General features: G+C 32.0%; 1 protein-coding gene across 3 annotated transcripts in view; it reads left to right on the forward strand.

Moving 5' to 3' along the window:
• LOC132699286 (neuropeptide CCHamide-1 receptor) overlaps positions 1–23,493 on the forward strand; it is a 225,623-nt gene that overhangs the window by 99,670 nt on the left and 102,460 nt on the right. The window contains exon 1 of one of the 3 annotated variants that reach the window (XM_060665920.1): positions 3,906–3,956. The exons of the other annotated variants lie outside the window; for them this stretch is intronic. The gene's annotated coding sequence lies outside the window, so the exon portion shown is untranslated. Of the gene's footprint in view, positions 1–3,905; positions 3,957–23,493 lie in introns of those variants that run through there. 3 annotated transcript variants of the gene reach the window in all.

Genomic DNA, 23,493 nt, shown 5'->3' on the forward strand with positions numbered 1-23,493 from the left:
CCTTATTAAAAACATTTACTTAAGGTTACTTGAGCGAGGAGCCCAATAAAGGATCATCCTAGGCATAAAATTTATCTAGCGTCGAATAGGTGTAGTGAAGTGGTTTTACCTACTTACTAGTGATTGGACAATTTGAAGGAGAAATCTACTTGAATTGCTTGTAGCTGAATTTCTAGGACCAGTGATAGGTGTAAGCCCATATAGATATGGCGGTTTAATGCGATTTCGTGTTAGAGATGTTATCTTAATTAGAATTCTTTAACCTATACGGAGTCCGGTAGGTCACTAGTTAAATTTGTCTTTAGCAAATTCTTATAAAAGCTGTCTTCAATTCAAATAATAAATAAATTTGGGCTGTCCTGGTACTTATTTTCGAGCACGAGTTCGTGCGAAAAGTTACAATAGAAAAATATAAATTAGGTAAAACTAAAAGCTAGTCGTCACGTATTACATATAATACAAAATTCTAAAGTTTTTTTCGTGAGATGCAATTTGTCCCTGGTGCTGCGCGTTCATAGAATTAGCACAATAGCAGCGAAATAGATTGCTCTAAGCCTCATATTTTGGCCGTGGAAATGGAAATGTTAAATTTGCTTTACAACTGGCGATTTATTCGTTAAATGTCTGAATCTGGATCCTGGGTATCATGTTTATCAATATTTAAAAGATACAGTAAACACAAGTATTTCAAAACCTTTAGAACGATGTACTAATTCAAGCGGAAAACGGTTAAACCGATATATCGTTGTAAACTTTTAAAAAGATCTTTGCTCTTTTGCAAATTCTCAAAATAGAACAATAAATAATGCGGATGTTTTGTTTACCCCTGATATATTGAACTGGAAGTATTAAATTTGCTCTTCCACTGCCTGATTGGTTGTGAAAATGTCTTCCAAAAACAGGAAAATTAAGAGTAATTTTATTGTAGTAGTGCTTAGTAGTATTTGCGAAAATATCAGAACATTCGTAGAAGTGGAAAATTTCAGCTTTTCGTTGCAATGGCTTAAATTAAATGGATATTCTGAAAAGTTCCTTTGATAATTGCAGAAATGTTTTCTCTTTCAACAATAAACTAGACCTAGAGTGGATTGAATCCGATGTGAAAAAAAGGGAATCAAATTTTGCAATACAAAAAGATGAGTAACATTACTTATATAAACGGGAGAATGCAAAATAAATATCTAAACGAAACAATTTTTACTTTACATATTATTATTTGATTATCAAAAAATATTTTCTTTAAATATTGGTATATTTTTCGAAGTTTTCAACATAAATTATCAGTCAGAAAATAGTAGTATGTCTCATTCGAGTAGTTTTATTAAAAAAAAACTAAAATAAACTTGTATCTCCCTAAATATGTATGTTTATTTAACCCTTGTCTTTAATTTCTTGAAAAAGATTACTGATTTATTTTTTTATATCTAAATAATACCCAAAAATAAACATTGTCATGTCATAAAAATAATAAAATCCAATTATGAATTTCGTTAGTACATGAAAATTCTTTGATTACATTTTCATATTTATATATTTTACTTATACAATAATTAGATTAGTTATTATTTTAATTCAATTCAATCCAATACAAAATGTCTTTAATTGTGTTGTGCGGATACGATATACAATAAATAAAGGGACTTAGTGGCGGGATCCAGCAGAGCTGCTCATGTAACTTCCTTTAAGGAAACATTATAAGAATTATAATTTAACAATCATATATAATTACAAAAAAAGAAACTCGATTGATTATATATATATACTAAATGAAGGGACTCATTCTCTCCTCATTAAAAATACATCTTTGAACTTATAAACGACCTAGCAAATTAACAGGCTTTAACAGTAGCAGGCACATCGTTATAAACTTTAATAACGTTATAAGTGAACGATTTCTGAGACATGGAGACGTGGCAGTACTGTGTTTGGGAATATGGTACGACGCGCTGGTAGATGTTGGACCCTTAACAACTTATTAAAAAAATAAGGGGGCGCTGCAGAGTTTTCAATTTTATGTACTAGAATGGCAAGGTGTTAGTCATACCTTTCAGAGAGATTCAACCACTTCGACTGTTTTAGATAGTCAGTAAAAATATCCTGAGGTTATAGCAATAATGTACATAATAATTCTGAATTTTTTGCAGACATTCTTTATTTTTTAAAGTAAAGCACGGCGAATAAACAATGCCCAATAAATACGCCTAAGTTCGATAGTATTAGACTATCACGTCGTGAGAATGTTCTTCAACATTCTTAAGCATTTTAATTTAAAAAAAAATGATTTTTTTATTACTGTTGCTTAGTTTTCTTATCTTAAATTAATATCCATCAGAATTCCCAAGTTATATAAAGCTATATTAAAATTATAATTATAGGATACACTCACTCTATTAGGGAAAAAAGAAGAAATAGCCTTACTACTACTAAGAAGCAGACCATGAGCCGAAGACAAACATGATACTGTATTTCAATCTATATCTGTATTGCATCGTCTGCGTTATCTTTATATAATGGAAAATAAATGTTCATTTCATCAGCATACTGATGAGACGTGCAATATTTGAGGTGATACGAAAAGTCTGCCTTACAAACTAAAATCAATAACGGTCCTAACACACTTCCCTGTGGTACTCCTTTCTTAATAGCAACAGAACTAGAAACATTACCGCCCAGCACTACTTTTTAGCATCGGTCATCCAAACGAGTCTTATCTCTAGCAGTAGTAGTAGTAGTATTCAAAGATATGAACAACAGTAACATCAATATAACGAAACAGTTGGTTATTAGAAAACAAAAAAATTCCGGACTGTCACATTCTAACAAATCCAAAATTAAAGAAAGAGTGCGTCAGTGTGCATACCTAGAAACTACCCTCAACTAGCACTCGCAGGAAATCAGGTGCCGTACGGAAAATATTCCACGGAATGAGTACTGTATTTAAAAGTTATCTCACGATAGCAACAAAAGTGAAATTCCTTCGTCACTACGAAATGCTACACCCGTGAAGTGCTTAAAATGTGCTTGTATCGTAGGATATTGTTGTAGGATTTTATTATTATAACGAAAATAAGAAAATTACAATATTTGGGAGATGTCAATTTTTGTGATTGAATTACAGGATAAAAAGTAGAAAATAAAGTCTGGCAGGCTAAGAATTTAAAAATAGTTAAAATAGATTATTATACATTTGAAAGAAAGATAAAGAACTGAAACAGGTGGAAGCATTGCGAAATAACAGAAAACTGTCAGTCCTGTCATTAGCATTAACGTGTTTGGTAGTTTTTCTAAATATATGTCGTTTATTAAACATACGGCTTTAGGTCGCCAAAAAAAACTAAATTGTCTTTCGATTATGTTAATCAGAGCAAACCTACAGTAACCTGTAAAAATTCCCATCGTTCCTTTCATCTTTGACATTGCTTTGACCTTCAAGCTGTCACTGGAGGAATAGGACCAATTCTGTTTTAACCGAGCATGCAGGAGGTTTAACACTTAATAAAGAACTTCGTAATCCATCTGGATTTAACGGCGAAATAAATCGCATTATATCGAGCTTTCTGCGGAGGTGTATCTGTTTATTTGCGATATTATTCACGTAATTTACGCTGAAAACGATTTTAACGTTACCATACTAATAAAAAACGCTAAAACGCCCGTACCCCTAAATAATTAATGCACATCAATTTTTCGGGAACGGATTTGAAAACGATTACTATCGCTCGCCAAACATAAAAGATAACTTTGTTAGTATAAGCATACTAATTTTACTATATTGACTGTATTGTATCTGTTAATTGACATCATAAATATCATTTTCGCATGCAAGAGCTGAACGGTCTGGAAATCGTTTTGTTTTTTATCGGCCCAGACAGTATTCGTGAATAGTTATTACGCACGGGCAAGCGTTAGTAAGTGTTGGTGAATAAATATTCGATATTTGGAGAGGAATACAAGACGTAAGTGTCACTCGCGACATCATCTCCCTTAATTTTTTGTTTGCTTTGTTGTTAGGTGCTCGACGTCCTTATTTTTCCATTTTCCACAGTAAATAAAGGTCTCTCTTGCGGCACATCTTTTGCTATATAGAAGTGTTTTCTACGTGATATAAATGTTTGCGAAATTCAACTCAATTTTAAGAGAAAAAGAAATGAAGGTCTAGATAAATCTAAAAAGGTACTTTTTCAAATTTGATTTCAGTACGCATAACACAACAACACATGCAAGAAAGAAATGGTGTTTCTCACTCGTTCACAAATATCAGATATTGAATTTTATTAATTTATTTTAATCATTAAAATTGGAAAATAGTGTTTTTTTTTCCTTCTAGCATTCAAGTTTAAAAGTTAGTTTTTGCGCTTATATTAATCGACGAGTTTTTCAGCAGCACTATGTCCCATTAAAATCCAATAAAGAATAGTGGTCCGAATTTATTGTTTATTACACTGAAACGGATATTAGTGGAATAATTTAAATTGTAAATATGAAGGTGTTAACATCATTAACGCCCGTTAGATCCTTTTTCGCATTACCTTCCACTTTATTTGTAAAGAAAAATTAGTAATATGCAGTTTGGTTTAAAAAAAATGGCGTTACAAGGTAATTTGTTGTTTCTAGACATTCCATGACAAGGAATTGGTGACATATTCAGGAGTTTCATAATCATTTATGCATACTAATATGAACCGGAATCTATCCATATAGGTTTATGAAGTTCAGGTGGCTGTTTCGGTGAAATTATCCTGCCAAATTAATTACCATCGTGTCTCTATCTCTCCAGTTTAGAGTGAGAATGGCCCTCACAAACTAGGTTTAACCTGTCACTTTCCTGGAGTGACGTGCTTCGCTTAGGAGCTGTGTTCCATGACGTAAAATAGTTTTGTGCGTTGAACATCTTAAAAACTGCAAAATTTTTAAAAGTGATCAGGTTTATTTCTCTTTCTGTAGTCGTGGTCTGATTCCACCTTTGTAACTCAAACATATGGGTTTATGGGGAGGTGAATATCCTCTGCACTTCCCGTCGTAAATTTATGAGGGCTTTGATCTGGTCTCTCTTGTGCATTTCCTCAACTTAAAATTAACCTTTTTGGGTACCAAATAAATTTCTCAATTCTTTTATCAGTTTACTCCATTATACCTTTCTTTTATTTCTTTATAAATGTTATGAGTCATTATATTCTGATTTATTAATCTTATAACATGTTTCATTTTTTATTGCTTCCACTGTCGTTAAATACACAGGAAAAATTTAATCCGTATGGGGGCAATTAAATATTCAATTTGGTGAATTAATATTTTTAATTGGTAAATTTAATTATATTCAAAAAAATTATAACGTTATTATTTAAATTTTTAATGGCATAAATTAGTTAAAAAATAACTAAAATAAACTAAAATATATTTTTTTTGCCTCTCAACATATTGCTTAAACACGAACGTCGATATATTTTGTTAGGGCTCAAAGGAGAATTTCTGTATCAAACAAAAATAAAAATTATCCTACTTTGATTCTTATTTTGATTAATAAAAATTATAAAAAGGTAAGGTTTCTATAAAAAAAAATTGTGAAAATACACCTACTTATATTTCTCAAATTATTTAGGTAATAATGGACAGAACAAATTTAAGGAAACTTGAATTTTTAATGGCATAAATTAGTTAAAAAATAACTAAAATAAACTAAAATATATTTTTTTTGCCTCTCAACATATTGCTTAAACACGAACGTCGATATATTTTGTTAGGGCTCAAAGGAGAATTTCTGTATCAAACAAAAATAAAAATTATCCTACTTTGATTCTTATTTTGATTAATAAAAATTATAAAAAGGTAAGGTTTCTATAAAAAAAAATTGTGAAAATACACCTACTTATATTTCTCAAATTATTTAGGTAATAATGGACAGAACAAATTTAAGGAAACTTGAATAAAATAAAATCGAAACAATGTGATAATTAAAATTTGTAATAGAACAAATTCGGTATTAAATAGGCTAAAATACACTTTACTATATGAATAGGGTATTCAATTGGATGCAAGGATTTATTTTTACCTAAAATTATATTTTACTTAACTCCAAACATTAAACACGAACATCGAAATATTTTTGGTAGGACTCAAAACGGAACTTTTGTATCAAACAATAATAAGGATTTTCCGATTTTGATTCTTATTGTGGTTCATAAAAATTCAGTTTTGTTAAATCAAAATTTAATACTTGTACGATATATTTAAATATAATAAAACCATTTATTTTTCTATAACATTTATTTTGTGAAAATATATCTACTTATACCTCTGAAAATGGAAATGTAGTGTAATAGTGAAGAAAACAAATTTAACAAAATTGAGAAATATAAAATCCAAGCAGTGTGATAACAACTATCATCTTCTAACACATTGGATGTAGTAACACAAAAAATGTTTTTCTTCAGAAATAATAATAAATAATTCCTCTGATTTTTCAAAGGTATTTTTTATTAAATACACTTATTTCATAAATTTTAGCAGAAATCAAGATTTATTTTTTTTGTATGTTGTTGTTGTTGTTGTTGTAGTTTGTTGTTGTAGTTTGTTGTTGTCAAGGATGAACAATTTGTTTTACAAAAGAACAGAAGTATATCTTAATTATTATTCTTTTTTTTCATTAGTCAGAAAATATTAAATTCTGCAAATTTTGAATTAATTTAGGCAGCCTTTATGATTATTAGAATACATTTTCCAAAGAAATATTTCAATTACTTTTGACACCAAACTTGAAAATTTGTTTTTTTGTTGAATCTGGATTTCTTATTCAAATCAAATTTTTCTCTTTATAAAGTGACGGAAACTATTTTATTATTCGCAAACAAAATTTTTCTCTATGTGTATTGACATAATGGACACACATTCCATATGCACTTTCAATATTGCATAATAAAGTCACTACATAATCCCTTTGAACAATTTCAGTTGAGCACTTTCGAATAAGGTACGCGTTTGTACCAGGTTAAATCATTTATAGGCTTGCAGCTTTTATTAATTAAAGATTTATTCAACGTTTTATGGCTACCCGAATTTGTATTTGGCTAGCAATGTTCTTATACAAGGGACAAATTTTCCCGCTCGAGAACAACGACGAGGCGAGTGACTTAATTAAATTTCTTGCCTCTCTAATTCCAACACTAATTGGAGCTTGTACAAAAAAGCTTTCAAATTATGGAAAATAACGACTCTCATTTACGATATTAGTTGTCTTAATGCATTTCAATACAAATGTTTAGATCGGCGAAAAGTTTTTTATGATACCAGATCGAATTACTCATTAGTGACAATGATATTTTCGTCGTTAATGTTTCATGGAATTTGCCGTCAACGTTTGTTTAGTTATTTTGGTTAATCGAAACCTCGCTAATATCGTAACCTATTTAGTTTCTCATTCGAGCTAAATTAAATGTGGTAACAAGTATAATGAATGTCAAGAGCCGACTAAAAAATAGATTGTATTATTTGCCAAGTAAAAAAGCAATTTTTGGCATATTTTGAATTAGCAGATTGATGGTATAACATAACACGAAAAAAGCGTAAGGACAAAGGAAAGGGCGTATTAGATTAAAACACTAAAACATTGTTTTGTTTAGATGCAACCAGCTTTTGACCCGAAAACTTATAATTTATTTATAGGTGAAAAAAAAAGAAAGGAAAAAAGCTTCTTCTCGCTAATTATAGCGGGACACACGCTTACTTACCAAAACCCAGTATATTCAATAAAGAATGTAAGTAACAGTGAATTCTCGAGCGAAATGATAAAACGTATTGAATCAGATCGAAACCAGATTTTTCACGTCGACGTAGCCACCTTCAAAAGAAGGAAAACAGATTCAAGTAAAAAAACCACATCACCATAGGGTTCCATCATGAGGCCGGTATTGCTTAGAAAGAACATCTGTACATTGCCTATTCTGGAATTCTGTTCTGTGCATTTGTATGCAGGCAATACTCAATTATTTTATAATTTATCCGAGAATTATCAACAGGAAATAAATGCAGAGAAATCGTGCCTTGTACGTTGTAGCAATAACAAAGATAAAATTAAGCCTAACTTTAGCCTTTAAATAAGAAATGTAAATTTAGAATGTTCCAACTAGACTCGTAATTTGGGACTAATTTTAGACAATAATTTCAAATTTAATCTTTTTATATGTAAGTGCATCCAAAAATCCTAATTTAATCTTAAAATGCGTTCATGGAAGTATTCTAGTTGAAAAGACAAAAATAAAATTTGCGGATTCACTCGATTTCTGTCACTTCAATTTTGCTGACATCATCTGCGGCCCATGTTTAGACAAACAAGATATAGAAAGAACACAGGAAGTTCAAAAATCGTGCCTATGTTTTATACAATATAATAAAGTAAAGGTGAAATCTGCATTTCGTCTGTCCAAGTTACAAAATAATCGTTAACAAACAAATGTAAACCCTAAAGCAAGTCAAATTAAAATTCAACAATTATTTAATGGGCACATCCGATGCACTGTTTTTTTTTTCTTTTTTACATATGAAATGCTACTCCATTGCTGTTCCCTTTCTTCGGAACTACACATGTCAAGTGTTCCTCACTCAACAAGTAGTATACTTAATGTAAGAATCTAAAATTTTATCTGCATTTTCTTTTTCATTTTCATTTCACAACAATAATCATTTATAATTTTGATGCCCTTTTTACATCATAATTTTTTTATCATATTCATATAATAAATAGATACACGTTTATTGCAAAGACATCATTTATTTATTTATATTTTTTTTGTTTGTTCAAAAGCATTCCTGTTAAGAAATGGTCCTAAAACATCGAATCTTGAATACAGGAGTTAATTTAAAGTATTACACTTTATGTAATAATATGTAATTGGTATACACTGTACCTTAAAAAAAATCACATTGAGCGGAGGCCGTTTAAATACACTATGCCATACTTGATAGAGTTAGTCTAAAAGAGAAATCTGAACGCACAAATATAATCATTATTAGTTAATAATATATAATTATTAACGAATCTAAATACAGAAGTAATATAAATTATTAGTAGTGTATACGGTGAAGTAATGTAAAGGTAGTTGGTGAGCTTTACAATATTTACAAAACAATTTACAAAAACGTAACTCTAAACAAATCCGGGCCATATTATAGTGATAGTAGGTAGGCCTATGCTACAATATTTTCAACAACTTTATCGGAGTTTAGCCGGTTCGTAATTACGTTGCAATTAACGCTGGCGCATATTTTTGCGGTGTAGTCTAACCAGTCCCGGTTTCCTACTTCCGGGTAGGATGCAATTTAAAAGCAATCTTTTTCGCTCGCATCACACCCATTGTCAGTGACAGCGTGTTCTCAAATGACTGCTGATAAGAAATGAGAGTAATATTTTGCGACGCCGGTTCGAGAAGAGATATATAAGGGCGTAAAGAATTTTTTTACAACCGACACCCTCTTGAACTGAGATAGCAAAACTACTTGTCCTTCAGTGAAAGAGATGCAATATTACAATTTTTATAAATTAGCGATATACGAATCGAGTTTCTTAATATGGGTGTCCAAGAGGAAGTTCAACAATAAAAGCAATAAACACAAATAAAGGTAAAAACAATAGCTATTTGTTCAGATCTGGCAACAGCATTTCATAGGGTGGGTCATCAAATCTTCAAGCACTAAAAAAGTTTAGACGTTCTTGATATCCCACACATTAAAAAGTACTTTAAAAGAGAAAGAGTTATTTGCAAACAAAATTAAAAAACTGCAATTATAAAGAAAAATGGCGCGAATTGAAATATCTCAATATCTTAAAAATCAAATCTAATATAATTCCTGATTTCTATTTATTTATCTACACTACCTCTGATTTACCACCCAATCCTGAACTTCTGAATTTTTATAGCACTAACTTGATTGATGGAATTGTTGAGCAGTAAAGTCCAATGCAATTGAAAGTGACAATACCAAAATTACTATAGTGCATCTTTGTTGTCCTGCGATTGTGCCTTATATTGGTCATATTATTAATAAATGTATTTTGTCCTCTTTTTGTCCTGCCATGTGGAAGCAAGCAAAAGTCATACCTTTGCCTAAAATAAAAAACGCTACCTACATTAATAATTTACTTTCAATTAGTGTACTGTCTACTATGTTTAAGGTTATGGAAAAAAATATGGCAAAAAGATGAGACGTTTTCTAAAGAGTTATGACATCTTGCCCTTCAGTCATTATTTAGATCGGGATATTTCTCTGGCGGATGTGGTAGACGATGGATTTAGAGCTTACCGTGAAACCTAATTACTGCATTGGTTTTGCTTGATCTTGGTAAAGCGTTTGATATGATAAATCATGAAATTCTCGTCTCATTACATCGGGTTCAGCGAAATGTCTTGTGAGCTTATCTCTTCGTTTTTACCTGATGGGACACAAGCTATGGTGCTTGACGAATCAACTTCGACTCCATTGCCTGTTATTTTCGATTTTCACATGAAGGTTTATTAAATCACTAAAATATAAAGCAAGCAAATATCTCTATTAATCCTAACTCAGAAGGTCAGACTAGCTGACCATATTTAATTGATATAATCTTCATGCCTTACTATTTTATTGTAAATATCTCAAGTTCCGGATACCACGCTATATGTACTTTAAAATCAAGTTTCGGATGGATATTCATAATTTAAATCGAAAGGAGCATTTTAAAGGATCTTTTTCAAACCAAATTGCATCATTAGTTAATAAGTATATTTCATTAATTGAACCTGTTGTGTCGTTGCTCACGTTGAGAACGCGATTTGAAGGGTACCTCATCCATGAGCAAATAGCTCATTATCAAGCAAGACTTCAGTTTTATTTTTTCTGGACAGTTCCCTCCTCTTCACTTCCCCTATAGTTACCATAAGTAAGATTTTGCGCTTTAACAGTATCTAGCTCGCGTTGCTAGACGTCTGAATTTGTTAGCCCTTTGCTATCTCTTTCTAACATTGATTTATCTATGTATCTATCTCAGCATGTACTTTTATATATATGGTATGAGCAATACATTTGTTTATATTATTATTAATAAAAAGGAATATACAGATGCAGTATACGGGGTATTGCTAATAATATAATCAACTCTTATTAAATAGAAAACCCAAGAAAAATAGCATTTCTGGGGTATTGTAATAGACAGCAGGCCGAGTTGGAAGAGACCATATCAAAAATTCTCACAGAAGTTGACTAAGCATTGTTTTGAGCTAAAAATCGTAAGCGATCACACAGGAGTAACTGCAGCTCTACGGTAGAAAAAGACACATCAGCCGCACAGATTATAATGTATAGACAGTGTTTTAGAATGCGAATCTCTTCATTAATACAGTTATATACCATCTAAATATTATATTATTATTGATAATTGTTAGTTTTGGTTAGCTTTGCCTTATGATAAAATAAAAAGAGTAATGAAGAAATCGAAAAAATTAAAAAATAATGAAACCTTACCGATCCTATTTGACAGAGTAAAGACTAAAAAATAAGTTCAATAAAAATGCTATAATTTCAAAGAAATCCATAAACCTATATCTTTATTTTTAAATCTATATTACTATACGCTCATTCAAAGTCTCACTATTTTTCGATATTTTAACTAAATAGCGGGGCAATTACATTTATTACTTTTTATGGTACTTTATATACTTTATCAAAAGAATACAATAGCGGAGCCAAATCATAGTTTTGTTAATTTATTGGTAAGTAATGTATTTGTTGTGTCTGAGAGATGATCACCGTCGATTATATCACCTTTTATACTACTTCTTTCGTTGAGGTACACTTGATGAACCAATAAAGCCGTTTGAAATATTTATTCCCACTTGAAGATGTTTGTGGTTGGTTTAAACTCCCTTTCAGAGAAATTAAACAGGGCTATGTGATCAAATGTAGCAGTTTGTCGTGATCCAAATGGTATCAGCAAGAGTATCAAGGTTTGATATTGTGGACCTGCCTACCAATTTTTTTTAATATTGCAAGTAAATCAGTGCAAACTATATTTTCAATAATTTTTGCAATGGAATTTAATACACTTATGAGTTTACAATTTTCAACAGAGGGTTTATCTCCTTTGCATTTATAAATTGAAATTACAATGACACATTTTAATTGGTCGCATAGCCTTTGTATTAAAGTGATAATATTTCTTACAACTTCTCTTGGTTAGTTTCCTCAAAATGAAATTTTGGTTTCAAATTTGAACCTGCAAATATTCGTGATGAAGTAATATAAAATAATCAGATAAAATTTCTTCGCATTTTCCTTGTATCTATGCCATGTGGCAAAAGTGATATCTTGTTTAGAATTTCAAATCTTCGATACATTGCTAGTTTAAAGATCATTACTAGGCAAGAGCAACTTATACTCCTAATAAAATTCCCATATTAGTTTTTATATTTCTATAAGTATAAATTGTACATCAATATCAATAAACCATCATTCTAGGTTCCTCGGATTAGACATAAACACAAAGAAGACAAAATATATGGTCATTAGCAAACTTAAAGGTCTTAAATACTCAGTTGACTTTCAACCAAAAGCCAATTGAAAGAGTTGAACGCTACACATATCTACAAAACGTTTAGCAAAAGCCAAAGCAGCTTATGATGGATGGGCCCGCCCTTCCTCGGACCAGGGAGCTGCTTAGACTGACCAGAAGGGAGTGTAGAGCACTAACAGGGGCCTACACAGGACATTGCAGGCTTAGGAGGCATCTTTGCTTGCTAGGCATTGGAGACGACCCGGAGTGTAGGTGGTGCATGGAAGGGGAGGAGACCCCGTATCATCTGCTCACCGAGTGCCCTGATTTGACATGGGCAAGATTGGGAGTCTTCGGAACGGCCCTGATCGATCCGGACTTAGTGCACGGTATTGGGCTAAAGGAGTTGCTGACCTTCTATAGGAGGGGCGGCATTCTGGACGGCCTCTAGAGCGGCCTGGGGGCACAACGGGCCCATCTGGTGGCCTAAGTGCTTGGACGCCCGCGAGGGCGCCCCCCTTTAATACCAATACCAATACCAATACCAAGCCAAAGCAGCATTTATAAAGATGAGCACCGTCTTTAAAAGCCACGACTCGCCGCTGAAAACCAAAGCAAACCAAAAAGTAGTACGAAAGTACTACCGTGCTATACTTTTTCAGTTCTATTACGCGAATGCGAAGTTATTACAAGAATTAAAAAACGTAAATTGAAATACAAATTCCATATTAGAGGAACGAACAACTATACTCGTATAGGCTCCTCCAATTAATTCTACAAGGAAAGCTGTATGACGAGAGAGAATCTTCTGGATTTAAAACATTTGAAAATGGTTTAAAACGACCACGACTTCCGTACAACCGCCAACAAAGTAAGAATAGGCATGCTAGTCTCCAACATTCGGAACGAATAGGCACCTCAAGAAGAAGGAGAAAGGGACAAGTTATTTAATATCCTTGTGTGTTTGTGTATATCAAAAACCAGCACATACAGGACAATCTCTAGAAGTTCAAATTTATGTTAGTTTCACCAATGACAGCAAAGAAACACTAACGAATTGGTAAGGCGGTTCAACTTTCAGGTAGATCACCCCATAATCCTGCTTGCTTAAATAAGGATCTATCACTCAGGATTACAAGAAAACGGACTATATTCTCGAAACTATAAAAACACCGCAACTACACACGCCGCTGCTGTCAATAAAACCCGGTTGTGAAGTTTCATTAAATTGATTGAAATAATCCACTTTCAAGCTGCCACAATTTCTATTTGTTGTTGTCGACATTTGCGGTTAAACCCGGTTATCCAACTTTATCTAATTAGTTTTCTTGAACCTGCCCAAATTAAAAACCTCCATTGTAAGCCAGTTATAAAAATTACTTAATTCCATTAAAATTGCAAACGAAAATATCCTGCAGGGTTTTCGGTCCGTCTCGAATCGGGCGATTTTGATAATTTAATCTTTCAGATCGCTGCAGAGAGGTAATCTTTACTAAATATTGAAGTTTGTTTCGACTCGGTTTCCTCGCTCAACCACTTTAAAAATAGCCACACGAATAAATCTCTTCTGAAAAATTAAAAGCCGAGCTCTGACCGATACGAGCCGCGGATTTCAAGTAGCGGTAAATCCGGCGCAAATCGTTTCGAGATGTTTTTACCAGAGATTATGGTTTTAAAATATTCTCTGCCCTCAAAAACAATTTTGCCTTAGTCCCTGGGAGAGAAGAAAATCGGTTTAACGAAAGAATGAGTCTGGCACAGAATTGCCAACATATGGCAAAGTCGAAAAATTATGCTTTTATTTAGCAAAGCTGATCTGCCCTCAGACGGAAGCGAATTAATGACACTGGGAGCAATACATCTAAAGGGTTTTTGGTATAACGCTATGCTATGTTGAGTCATAGTGTACAAATGCAAGAAGATTATTTTATATTGTTTTGATGTTTTGAATATTTATTCAAGGCCGTGGTGAACATATTTGCCCATTGTTGACAAGCATTACCGAATTACTCAAGAATAGCATGTTTTGGTTATAAGAATTTAACGAACTGTGTTTACACCTGAGACCAAAACTAAAATACGATAGATTCGTTTGTATTTTTGCTGTTAACCTTGCCTGGAGTAACCGAGAAGGGGTTCAAGAATGTTTATTCAAGTAACGATCTAAACTCAAGTATATTTTCACTTCCTTCAATTATGCACTGATCAGGGGCGGGTAAAGAATCACTTTAAGACGTCACCATTAGGATTTTGACCACTGTTGCAAGCCGCCTTGGGTGTTTCCGATTCTCGAGTCACGGGTTAGTGAGCAATTGGATGTTGCCGTAGATTTTAGCCACTGATGATAGTTTGACATTTGTCTGTTCTGTCAGAAAGTGTCCATGGGTGGATCACGGATAAGTATTTTGAAAAAATTACCCAAAAACTAACAAGGCAACAATCACCGTAGATTCAATTATCCATAACACAATTGTTCATTGTAACACAATTGGGGTTATTTGAATATATGTTGCCATCTATACCAAATACTTTTATACAAAATTTTACTGATTTATGTATTTTTAAGTTAAGTTTTGCAAAATAGTTTTTCAGTGATAAAGTGTTCATTTTAACGAAATTGTACAAAATCGAAAGAAACACAGTTTTGTATTATTATTAAGTCTAAGGAAAAATACGTTCAAGGAATATGCTAGCCAGATCCCTAGATTTGATGCTCCATAATTTTCATGTAAGTGATGAGTTTTGCCTGGAGACTGAATGAAATAAATTTTAATTAACGGAAAATGATTTATATCTTGTAGGGAATAATATAGAGATCTAGGAGAATATCCGCAGCATATTTTGAGATTAACACTGACATCACGCTATGTAATGCCTTGGGCGGGCCACATTTAGAGTACGACAATACGGGAAGAAATTAATTGTTTTATAATTGAGAATGTTCAGTAAACATGATTTTAAATAACTACAAGGCACAGTCATTGAATTCATAGAATTTTATTTCTTATTAAAAAAATTGTGAAATACACAGTTAAACTTGCTTCGAGAGTGCAACATATATTTATTTAATGGAAATAATCTTGCCACAAGATCTTTCTCAGGCAAAGGTTAGTTTTACTAGTTTTAAATGTTTTTCTGTGCACTCTAGTGCCTATAACTTTTTTTTGCCATTGATGAATTAGGTAAAACAGTTATAGTATATTGACAGTAAAAGTATATTGAACTTTACCCATATAAGTGTCTTTTTGTATATCCTAGACTATAGAAATAGACTTATTGATAGGATGAGAATTTCAAAGGATTTCTTAGTGCATTATTTTTTAATAATATGTATATATATATATATATATATATATATATATATATATATATATATATATATATATATATATATATATATATATATATATATATATATATATATATATATATATATATATATATAGCAACAAGTTTTATAAACTACAATTTAGTTACGAGTATGTTTTGGCAAGAGCGGAAACGAGTGTTTAATAAGCGAGTATCTGAAGGAGAAAACATCCGATCGCTCCCAACCCGTGACTAAAATACATTGTTTAAAACTCACGCCTGATCAGTACGGGTATTTCAGCGTATTAAGTAGACAAAAATATGTTAAATTGTTTTGAAATATTAACACAGGGCCAGACCAGAGAAAATACTCCACCAAACCCAAACCACCAACAACCATCAACCCAACTACAAGAATATTAACGTCTGGAAAAATGTTTAGTCAAAGGGTAACAAACCCACACTTTTTTTAATACATTTTTGAGCTTTTTTACTAAAATTCATGATTCATAAAAAACGGTGATAAGAGTGCGAAGTACACCAAATTTCAAAAAGGTAACTCAAAACATACATGAAATAAAAAAAAAACGTTGACCCCTGAAGAAAAGTAACTTTATTTTAGTTTCTGGTTTGGTTTGGGTACTATGATGTAGTTTTTGTCAGAAAAATTTTGGAAATTTTTTAATTCATTAGGTGTTGGTCGATGCATATTTTAATGAAGATAATTTCAAATTTGAATTAATTGTTATTAAATTTAGGACTGTGTTCACCAATATAGATTTAAAGACTTGATTTATAACTTACTATCAGTTAGAGTATCATAGTAGCATTTTAAAATTTTACAAAAGAGCCTCAGTTGGCAATATTCCAAAAATGGATAATGTGAAAAGAGCAGCGAGTTACTTTACGCATAGAGAAAAAGATGTTTTAATAATAAATGAAACAAAAAAATACGAATGCAGTTTACTACAAATAGAGAAACGATACTTGGGAAAGAGTGGGAAAGGAATATAATATACAAACAATAGTATTTTTAGTCAATATAAATTGATATCATTAAATAAATTATTGCGTTTCCTTTTTATACATTTTTTTGGTGGGACCTGCTCATCAATGTTTCATTCAGAAATGGAACTGCTCAACAAGATTATTGTAACAACTAAACTTCAAATGTTCAACGTTCAAATGTAAGAAAATGTAAGAAACACGGCAAATTGCAAAATAATAAAAAAAAGTACAAAGAAAACAATTTAACTGGATTAAAACCAGTCAATAGTTTTATTCATTTATTCGAAATTTTTAGCATGATAAATCTGTTAACAGCTCAAAATTCATTGACAGAATTTAAGCAGCTCATGGCGCATCAGGTAAATACCGAAATTAATTTAACAAAGCTTTTGCAAATGATCAGGATGATGACTTGCCGCAACACTTTAAGATATAGACATAAAAATTAGTCTTGACTCGATAAGGCAAATATCAAATATCAAAATATTAAAAAAAAAATCATAATTTATGCCGACATATAGAAATTTCGGTGACGTTGTCAACCTTGAGGTGGGAGTAACGCGATTAGGATTGTCTTCTGAGACATCTCTTGCAATGTGACAAATCAAATTACGTTTTTCACCCGGGCGAATGAAATTATATTTTCCTCGTAATTTCTCTGACCTAGTTTGTACATTTTGTTGAGAAGATTTTATTTGGTATGGCTGCATATTTCCCGATTTTAGTATCACGAATTCATTTTTTTAGGGTTTAGTGGGAGACAGTTTTGGAAGAATGTCTATATTAAAATGATATGCATTGTTCAAAGAGTCCTGTTGTGGACATTTTTTTCTGGCATTGAGACGTCTCTCGCTTTGACTGAGATAACTGTTTATGAAGTGCTGCGTTTCTTTTCCTTGCGCGTTCGCGAATAATACACTTTTGAAATATTAAATTGGTTAGTATTTTCGATTCGGTGCTAAAAATAGCTTCCAACAATCCCTTAGAAATTTCCTAGATTGATAGAATTTAAAAAATAATGGACTAAGAAATCCTTTGAAATTCTCATCCTATCAATAAGTCTATTTCTATAGTCTAGGATATACAACTCCGTTTGATGGTTGTTGATGGTTTGGGTTTGGTGGAGTATTTTCTCTGGTATGGCCCTGTGTTCCTATTTCAAAACAATTTAACATATTTTTCTCTACTTAATACGCTGAAATACCCGTACTGATCAGGTATGACTTTTAAATAGTGTATTTTAGTCACGGGTTGGGAGCGATCGGATGTTTTCTCCTTCAGATACTCGCTTATTAAACACTCGTTTCCGCTCTTGCCAAAACATACTCGTAACTAAATTGTAGTTTATAAAACTTGTTGCTTAATATAATATATAATATATAATGTAACATTATATATATATATATATATATATATATATATATATATATATATATATATATATATATATATATATATATATATATTTTCCAACGCCTTTTGACGTTTGTCAATTCTGATGGTCATGTCAGTATTCCTGTTGTTTTGCGAAAATGTACCCAAAAACAAACGGTCGTAGAAAAAGTATAGTATGCAAGAGGTTCGGTAAACTTTTTACGTCATTCGCTCGTGTCAAATAAACTTGTGAGTCAAGTGCCGTTTACCGCACTTGTGGCATAATATACTACTAAGTAAAGAAGATATTAATATTCATTCATATTAAAATTAACTCTCGTACCTTGTAAATTGAAAATAAAGTGTTGAAATGGAAAGTGACACAATGAATGTTCTACTGTTCAATTCAAATGAGTATATAGTTAAAAGATCGACCTATCTTTTGGTAACAACAACTTGCGATCACATTCAAATACCTCTGTCTAGGTACTGAAAAACTCCTTCCGTTAGCAGGCAAATAAATTATTTTTCGATGATTTAATTATCATAATTTGATCCTATGTCTTAAATCGAGCTCTGGAAGTGTACATGGATTGACTTAATCATTATTTTTGAGACGCTAAAACTTTGAAGCCAAATTCCAAGTTGTTTGTTTTAGAAAAGTTTTTATAGTTAAATGTACCCCATCAGAGGGTTAAAGGGTTAAGTTAAATTTATTGTCGACCACTTTGTATAGTTTCTTAGGTAGAAGTTTGCCCTGCCACTTAATTTGAGGAAAATACCGACTCAATTGAAACTCCCATAAGAAAATGCCATCAGCTTAACCCACGCATTTCCCAACCTCACTTTGAAAGCTCCATACTTTAATTTGTTTTTACGAATTAGAGAAATGTCTGACACAGAAACTGCATGTATATCTGTCGATACTTATATTGCGCTCTGACACTAGTCTCTGAGGATGCAGGCAGACTGTATTAAAAATATTTTTGCATCTTTATTGGCGTTGCGCTAATTCCTGTCAGGTCGTCATACTTACGAATTTCTCGAAATAAGACTTTCCGGTCCACGTAGTTCAAATTTACTAACACTTGGACAATTCATATGCTTCGTGCTATTTGCGATCAATATTCTTAAAGAACCAGAATTTATAATTTAGAATATACGCTGTCCTCTTGACTCATCAAAGCTATAGTCTTTTAATAACTTATAATGACTTTAAGATAGTTTCTGTTATATAGTTCAAGACAGCATTAAAAGGCAAAATCTATAATTTTTTTTTTTGGTTTTTTCACGGCAACCTACGTGTTATATTCGAAAGCTGCAGCTATTTTTTAAACACCATTACATTACACTAATAAACCGGTGTACTTGACAAAATTTTCCTACTGTTAAAACAACATTCCACTTGTAAACCACATTTATCAACAATTTTATTGCAATTTCTATATTATAACCTAAAAAAATTAAATGTGTATCGTCGGTTAAATAAATTTAGAAATTTTTAGAGAATACATAAACATTATATTCTACAGGCCGTGCTATTAAAAATTCATTAATCAATAATAATAATAATAATAATAATAATAATAATAATAATAATAATAATAATATAGTAGATATAGACTGGATTAGGTTCAAATTTTGTCCGGTGGTAAAATCTTTGTATCTAGTTTCTACCTACCTAACCTTATGAAAAACAGGAAAATAAAATCCGGTTATTGTTTTTTAAAATAAGAAAGAGTAGAAGCAGGTTACCACAAAAAAATCAAATTGACCTTAATGAAGTTCAGTTAGTTTATTTTTTGTCTTATCTGCCGCAAATTGAAAGGAAAATCGTTTTAACTAGGGTAAACATTTTATAATGGGGGTCAGCTATGATTTCCAATTTTTTCATCTCCTCGGTAACAGTTTTTTTTTATCTTATAGTTAATAACGTTGAAGGAACTAGTTGTATGTACCCAAATTTGTAACCAAATTAAAGCTAAATAAAATAAGTTTGTAAAACAATTTATCATTATCAATTAATTAATTTATTTATAATTTCATCAATCAAACAGCAGAAGCCACCTGGAGATGGAGGAAGTACATGACCAATAATAATCGTCATAATAGAGGAAGGAACTCTTGGCTTTCATCACTGCTTTTGGTGATTTAATTTTTAAACATGTTCTCGTTTTGCATACCAAAGAGAATTCCCAATTTTATTCATTTATTATCTATTTTGCGTGTTTTAAAATTGTTCATTTTGAAAGCGTTTAATGACAAAAATACGTAATTGTTTCTTCACTTAAAAGTCTCTTAATATTCCCAAAATGTTATAGCATTTCTTTGAAGGAAGTTTACGACTTTCCTCTTGTAAGAAGACGTTGTGTTTTGTCGTCTCTCGAATGCTACAGACAGCAAGAAGTGTGTTAATCGTCACTTTAGTCATAACTTTTGTTTGGCGGAGCGAGTCAGTGGGTGACGTGTAACATGACCATCATAACTGACTAACGTCAAAATATCCTCAGTGTTTTAAATTTATCGAAAACATATAATCGTTGCCCGTGACTAAAGTGCGGCGAAGTGGCTTGCGGCAGTGTTTAACGAGGCTCAAGTCTATCCATAGATAGATGGGTACTTTAAGGTTAGGAGTACAAAATATATTATTAGGAAAATAGCATTTTTATAATTTTAACGTGCAAAAGTATAAGTTATACTATTTTTCTACTCCCGTCTGTAAAATACCTAATTACTCACCGATCTAGCGTGCAGGAAGCGCCACTTTACCACGTCAGTTTCGTTTCCCATGAATCCGAGCCACTCCGGACATTTCCGGGATTTTACCGCACAGATTTGGGAGTAATCGGATGTTTTAGGAGATATTTCCCACGCCTTGAATTTTAACGTTTGTCAGTTCTGACGGCGATGTCAGTGAATGTATTCGCGTTGTTTTGTGAAAATATACCCAAAAACTAACGGTCGTAGAAAAAGTATAGTATGCAACAAGTTCGGTAAACTTTTTAACTCACTCGTCTATTAAAAACAAATCCTTTGGATTTCGCGTTTCCTTACAAAACACTATTGTTATAAAAACACTACATTTGTTATTTTATATTAAATGTTTAAATGAATATTAACAAGACATTTTGTTAACGTATACTGAATCTTCCAAAGAAATTTCCATAGGCTACTGTAATATTATTTACGAGCTAACGCGATGAATAGCGAAACTTCAGCAAGTTTGATTTATGGACAACCAACGCAGGAGGACTCCACAAAATTTGTTAATAGTATTACAGTAGCTTGGGGAAGTTTTTAACCACAAATTCGTGTGTGTCCTTTAGTATGTCTGCTTTTGCTTATTTTTGGTTATAAAAGTGACTTTTTGAAAGTGAAAAAGAGTTTCTGCTGCAATTGGGTGAAATTTGCAAATCACTTGGCGGTTTGAATTCCTAAGTATAATTTTATGTGTATGCAAACAAAAAGAAGTGTTTCATAAGCGGGTGCACTTATTTCCTTCTTCTGTATATATGTGCAGATTTCCAAAGAACACTCGATGTGGTTTGAATTATCTATAAAAGTGTGTCAAATTTAACAATTTGATTGCAGCTAGCAAGAATTGTTTCCTCCCACCTTACGCGGTTACCATAGCAACCATTCATATTTAGGCAACACTTGTCTCTTGACTAAATGCCTGTATTTGCGTCACAACAATAGCAATTACATGAATGAGTTACGTGTTTTAGTTGGACGTCTGTCGGGCGGCCGCCCACTGAACTGACATAAATTAAAGGTACTCGATAGTTTAATTATCGAAAAACACTTAGACTTTCGTTATGTTTGTTCTGCAGTTCAATGTATGCTCCGTTTGCTTGGTTCAATTGTATCATAGTGTATGTATTCGGCAAATGTTTACACGCTTCTCTTGCAAACACACACTAGCCTAATTTATTGTTATACGCCTCCGTTAGATTACCACTTACAATTTTATTGCGAACGAAAAGTGTACCTTAGTTTTATTGAACCATAAAAGAGCTGAAGACACGGCAAAAATGGTTAGTTTCCCAAAATGGACCCGCAATATCCAAAAAATCGAATTCCTATAAAATTGTACCGATATCCGGCGAACAAATCAAATTAAATTTATCACGTGAAAAAGCGCGACATTTACGTTTTGTTTAGAATGCTTATCGAATCAAATTAACCGAACAGAGCAATTAAATCCGCGGGCTTTTGAATATTTTACGAGCGAAATAAATTAAATGAAAAACAATTTTAATCCAAACATTTCCCTAAACAATATATTATTTCACTACTACGTAACGCCTCGGGAAAAATAGAATTTACTTTTCGAAAATGTCTATTGATTATTGTTAAATTAAAAATTAAACATTGTACTCTTTTCAAAAAAGAAAATACATATAGCGGTAGATATGAAATATAAACATAGGAGTGGGGTGGATGAAATATCCACAAGTATTATTAAAACGTCGATTGCAGAAATTAAAAAAGTATTCAGCTATTTAATTAATAGTTCATTTCGAAATGGTATTTTCCCAACTAATAAAAAATTGACAGCTGTAGACCAATAAGTCTGCTTCCAGGATTCTCAAAAATATTTGAACTTGCTACGTGTAAAACTTTAACAAATTTTAAAAGTGAGACCGACTTGTACAAATGAACCAATTCTTACACGTTTGAATCCCAGACCTATTCAAGGCCTATGATCGTCTAGACAGAGAGGTACTGTTATCAAAATTAGACAGATATGGCGTAAGAGGTTCGGCATTAAAATGGATAAAGTCATATCTAAGCCAACGTGCTAACATCGTTAAGGTCTACAAAAATGGACAGGGTGAAAGATCAAAAGTTTAATATAATAACCATGGCGTAACTCAGGGAAGTATCTTAGGCCCCATTAAGTTTGTTATATTCATAAATCAATCAATAGACGGTTAAAGAAAGTTCCAGACAAATAATAATAAGTTATGCAGATGACACGAATATCCCAATTAGCTACAAGTGTCTGTATATGCTCATAAATGAATCCGAATCGTTCCTTAATAAACTTATTATAAGAGTGATCAGCGTAATTAGAAAAATGGAATATAATCAAATGTACTGAAATGTATTTAAACAAATGGAACATTTGGGAGTATCTGATCTATACATTATTGAATGCCTTATGTTCCTCCACAGAAATAAACATTTATTCCAACGATTAAATACAGAAAATTATAATACGAGATCAGAATATTACATCTATCCCTTGAATGGCTTGCAAATCACACAAAAGCCTCCTG

This window comes from Cylas formicarius, unplaced genomic scaffold, assembly GCF_029955315.1.
Source record: "Cylas formicarius isolate icCylForm1 unplaced genomic scaffold, icCylForm1.1 PGA_scaffold_3__17_contigs__length_32017465, whole genome shotgun sequence".
Classification (NCBI taxonomy): domain Eukaryota; kingdom Metazoa; phylum Arthropoda; class Insecta; order Coleoptera; family Brentidae; genus Cylas; species Cylas formicarius.